We start from the raw sequence: 6,000 nt of genomic DNA on the forward strand, positions 1-6,000 counted from the left end.
AGTCTACCTTGCGCAATTAATAATGCAACAAAAGCTATAAATATTGGTATTAATAATTAAATATGAAAAAGACAGCAATCTCTTACGTGCCTGCATTGACAAAAAAAAAAAAAAAAAAAAAAAAAAAAAACCCTGCTATCTATATCACACATTAAAAACTATGAATGAAAGACTCGGAAATTACCTTTGGTTAACAAACGCATCATCAATACCATCACAATCATTTACCACTTGGGCATGTACTTCCAAAACCTGGCAAGATTTAAACACAGATCTGAGATGGGTTAGATTTGTCTATTTTACTGTATACAAATGTATATCAGTCAATTTCTGCGTGAATTTTAAATTCACCAACTTGCATTGAATCCTCTTTCCCTGATCCAGAACAAATCCACTGATAACATTCTGACCTCAGAAGACGTCGATCGTGGAAAAGTCATTCTGACCCCAGAAAACATCGACCGTGGAAAGGTCTTCATTCTTTGAGTATTCCCTCGTCCCAGGTCTGAAAAAAGTTAAGTATATCTTAGTTTTACCAGACCACTGAGCTGATTAACAGCTCTCCTAGGGCTGGCCCGCAGGATTAGATATTTTTACGTGGCTAGGAACCAATTGGTCACCTAGCAACGGGACCTACAGCTTATTGTGGGATCCGAACCACACTATATCGAGAAATGAATTTCTATCACAAGAAATAAATTTCTCTGATTCTGCGTTGGCAGAGCCGGGAATCGAACTTCGGACCACCGGATAGGCAGCCGAGAGCGAAAACCACTCGTCCAGCGAGGAACTGGCCCAGGTCTGGATTAGGCACGAATACTCAGATGTCTGCTGCCTTGCACGGTTGCCGACTGTGACTACTCATGACGAAATTTTGAAGCGATCTCCCCTATTTCCACGGATGTCGTTTGACGATTCCGGTATGATGAAGCTATCGGCACAGACTTTGTAACTCGTAAGTGGAGTTCTCTCTCAGGTCAAAATCGTACGCACATGCATTAAAAAAATAAAAAAATAAAGAAATAAAAGTTTAGATTTATGATAATAAACGAGTTTGAATTTCTAATTATGTAAACTAACCTAAACAAGGAGTGATCCGACCAACAGCTTACTCGGGGCACATGCTAATATCTGTAGTGAAATAGAGCGTTGTTTCACCAACGACAATTAAAATAAATACGCTATATTTCTAATAAATAAATCATACATAACCTCTCTTAAAATTCGTGTATCTTTAACTCAACCAGAAACACCTTTTTCAGACGCTTTTAGGGTCCTCCATAGACCTTTCCTACCCCCTAAAAACAGCAACAAAGTAGTTTACAGGCTTACTCCCCGAGTAAGCGATGATAGCCCACACGTTGACAAGTATGATCCAGAATGTGTTGTGTATAAAATTGCCATAGAATAATTGCGTTAATAAAGTAATTGTTAGTGTACATTGCCAAGTAAGGCATCTTTAGCCTAATTCATGATGTTCTCAAGGACCATCCCCAGTAACACTGTGCGTAGCTGTTGGGGTCTGGTGAAAAACCATTTTAATAATAATGAATAATCTTCATTTTGTGAAACTTTCGTGGGCGTCAGTAGGCGGGTCGAGAAACAGATCCTTCTGGCTTTGAAATCCGGGTCGGAATATGCGAAAATCCACCCCATTGCCAGGTATAATTAGGGAGGAATGTCCAGCTGCAAATTGGGACATTCCTTTGGGTGTTTTGAAGTTTGGATGTCATGCAGCGTGAAATTCTTTCATTATAAACCATACCAACAAAAGAGCGTAAAGGTGCGAAGCAAACACACAAGAAACCATGATACCAAAGCAAGTCTATTCTCAGAGTTCATTCAATGCGTAAGTTTAAAAACCGGCAAAGAAAAAGACCGCTGCCTGATGAGAGCAGACAAAGGGGTTTCAAACGCTAATATTAAAAGTATTAAAAAGAATAGAAAAACATCTGAATAAAGTTTCAATATACGAAGTATAATTGCGCCTTAGAACACAATTTATTTTCCACTCAACCTTTAAAGAAACTTCCGCCACCTGCAACATTTATCGATAGATATTAGAAGGATTAAACAAGTTTGGGCAATAAACTGTTTTAACCTGATGTATCCTGCATCAAGTATACATAGAATAAATCATTTTTTTTATCACATCACCGTGATTCATATACAATCATCAAGCTACACATGTCCTTATATAGCCAATTCGCTCTACCTCGGAATTGATATATGCTCATATATGTTAACCGAAGGGGAAATTTTTTTAGCTGATAGCAATTTCGTCCTCTCGTGGATTCGAACCAGCGCCCAGAGGAGAAATCAGGACTTCAGTTACGTCGGTAAAGACTGTCACTGAAGTCCTGATTCCTCCTCTGTGCGCTGGTTCGAATCCACAAGAGGACGAAATTGTTATCAACTGAAAAATTCCCCTTCGGTTAGCATATATGAGCATATATTAATTCGGAGGTAGAACGAATTGGATATGAAAGGACAATTGTAGCTTAATGACAGTATATATGTGTTACTGTGTTAAACCTTTGTTCCGGAATGAAAAGTAGAATATATTTCAAAGCGCCTCAATTTCACTCGCGAATCCTTATTAAAATTCAAAGGAAATTCTTCAGTGACAAAAGGCGGTCATAAAAGAAATAGTTTTGTTATTAAAGTTTCTCCTTGAAAAATGCAAGGGGCACTTAATTCCACTGGAATTCTAAAACAGTTAAATCTCCAAGAGTGAAAGTTTTACGTAAATTCTAATTATTTATATAAGCTTCATTGGATTCAAGATAAAGTTACGTGAGAACACACACACTCACACACACACACACACACACACACACATATATATATATATAATGAGAGAGAGAGAGAGAGGCGAGAGAGAGAGAGAGAGAGAGAGAGAGAGAGATCTTTTGTGGGATATATTTCTTAATATATATTCAATAACCATGAGTTGAGAAGTCCTTGTGGATATTAAGAAGCAAATGATAAAACTATATATATATATATATATATATATATATATATATATATATGTATGTATATATAATATATATATGTGTGTGTGTGTGTGTGTGTGTGTGTGTGTATATATATATGAGAGAGAGAGAGAGAGAGAGAGAGAGAGATTTAATCATTCACGAGCATGTGCGATGTATGTATGTGAGTAAATGGAAAAAAAAAATAGAATGAAATTCGCCATATTCATGAAGGCGACTGATGCATTATACGTCTTCCTCTTTGAAAACAAACAGGGCTAGGCCTGATGAAAATGGAGCATTTCATTTTTTGTATGTCTTCTTTTCTTCCCCTTTCCGAAGGCCGGGCCTTTGTTGGGGGCGCAGCCCCTTCCATTGGGCTAATGATATGCCACATTGTATTCGCTAATGGCCGGCATAAAAACGGTCTAATGTGTAAAATGTACGACCAAAGTAATGGGGGAACCTTTTGTCTGACCAGTGCCAGAGGAGGAGGAGGATTCCTTCGTTGCTTCGGCTCTTTGCTTAAATCCTGTTTCTCTCTCTCTCTCTCTCTCTCTCTCTCTCTCTCTCATGTCTTTGGGTTATGCATTTCGTGCCTGCGAAAATAACTTGACTATCATATCCTTATAATATCAATGAAGTCAGCGCAATCCCCATGAGCTGCAAAGACAATGAAATTTTATAAACAGTGTTATAAATTCTCTCTCTCTCTCTCTCTCTCTCTCTCTCTCTCTCTCTCTCTCTCTCTCAGATCTCGGAACGCACCATTCATTTGCATGTATTCTTTCACCTGCGTTCGGGATCTACTCCTCCTCCTCCTCAAACACATCTTAATCACGACACATAATTAATTGTCTTCTTATCAATTAAGGTGGAGATGTGATAATAGCGGAAGGTGGTGGGGATGGTAAGGGGTGGAGGGGGGCGGGTGGCGGGGCGTCCGTCCCTTTTATCGCCCCCTTGTTAATTAGTAATACCCGTACGAGACGTGACTCTTCAAAACAACAGATGAGATCGCCCCTCCTCGGTGACTTCTTATATATCACTTTCTATGGGGTCTAATTAGATGTCCTTATTACTCAGCTGAAAGAGAGAAAGAAAAGAAAAATCAGCGAAAAGAAAAAAAACGAATACAGGGAAGCGATTGATCGTCGTCCATCCTGTCTTTATGAATCCCTCGTTTCTCGGCCCTAATTGGCGGATGTGAATCAGGTTTCTCGTAGATGTTTTCGTATTTTATAGTCAGTATAAATCGCTGACACCAACAACAGACCCACACTTGATACTCAAGTCTCGTGCGAAATGAATTTCCTCTGTACATGACTCTGAAACTAGGCACGCATTCGCATATCATACGCATGTAGTACATGCGTTATATGTACATATATATGTATATATAAACAGAGAGAGAGAGAGAGAGAGAGAGAGAGAGAGAGAGAGAGAGAGAGAGAATGTTAAATAGGAATGAAAGGGAAAGGTTGGAAGCTGTAAGGGCAAGTCGCTTTCGTAGTGCGTGTGATAAGCATTGAAAAGGTGATAAATCTTGAGTTAAGTAGAAAATGATAATCATAGATAATACAATCAAGTGGGTGGTATGAAGAGAATGGCAGTTGATAAGCCTAGATGCTGTGTGGGGGGTGGGGGGGGGGGGGGGGGGGGTGGGGGGGGGAGAAGGAGAGGAGGCGAAGGATATCTGGGTAGATGGCGTGAAAGAGTGGGCTGGAAACGAGTTGCCAGATGGGGACGATGGGCACGGCGTGTGTCGGGGAACGGGTTGCGTAGGTGTATGAAGTTGCTAGTATCAGCTTAGATTTACTGCCCAGGAGTCTCATTCACGATCTAGATAACATTTCGGGAGTGATGCTTGCATTTCTCTCTCTCTCTCTAAGGAGCTACCCTTCTTCGTGCTTATAGCTGAATAGATAAAAATGAGAGAGAGAGAGAGAGAGAGAGAGAGAGAGAGAGAAATATTCCATTAATAAATATTTTAAACAATGGCATACTGTAATTTTCTATGCTAGTAAGCGATAGTTTACATCGTTCTGAATATGAGGTTTGACTTAAGTGTTGACAGAAACGTATACTGAACTAGTAAACATGCGTGATCCAACCTCCAGCTTACTCAGAAGCGTGCAAGATTCTTCCCTCACGCATAATATGTCAACATTATATTCCTAACTTAATTAAATTGAAATGTGCTAAAAGCTACAGTTCACCAACGAAAATTAAAATAAATACGCTATATCTTATTAGAAATAATTTTTCTGAACTGTTTAACATACACATTATATCTTTTTTACATTTTCATTCTAATAAATAAATCATAACTGTCTTATCCTAAAATTCCTGTATTACTGACTCAATGCAAAACGCCTTTTTCAGACCTTTTTAGGCTCTTCCATAGACCTTTCCTACCCCTCAACAAGTACAACAACAACAGCAAAGTCATTTGTAGGCTTACTCCCCGAGTAAGTTAAATGTCGAAATGAGTAAGAACTTTGGGTACCGAGCCTTTCTTTGAGGCTCTATTCAAAGGCTTCACTGAAAACAGGAAGAAAACCCTAATTTTCGGATTATTACAGTTTTGAATATATTAAGTATAGTAAAAGTAGGAGAATAGCGGGGAACAGGTCACATAGATTCAATTGCATGATCGTCCCCAGATTAACAACCTAGGAGACTCGTATTTCACATATAAAGAGGAGAATTAGAAATGCTTAAACATAATTATAAAGTGAATAATATAATTCGAGTGCATCTTGTTTGTCCGCCCCAGTGGAGGTCGAGTAGGTAGGGGATTGCGAGGGTGTGGAGACGGGTTTGTCCGCCCCGGGTGGGGGCCGAGTAGGTAGGGTAGGGGAGACAGGTACATGCTCCAATGAAGCTTTATTAATCTCCAGTTTTACTATTAATCTCCAGTCTTCCGTCTCACGCTTCTCACCCAAGTAGGCCTGGGTCTTCCACCTCCTCAAGCGCCCATAGGACCTCAGCTAACACCCGTATGTTTTGCCCCCTGGGG

The sequence above is a fragment of the Macrobrachium nipponense genome, chromosome 41 (assembly GCF_015104395.2).
Source record: "Macrobrachium nipponense isolate FS-2020 chromosome 41, ASM1510439v2, whole genome shotgun sequence".
Classification (NCBI taxonomy): Eukaryota; Metazoa; Arthropoda; class Malacostraca; order Decapoda; family Palaemonidae; genus Macrobrachium; species Macrobrachium nipponense.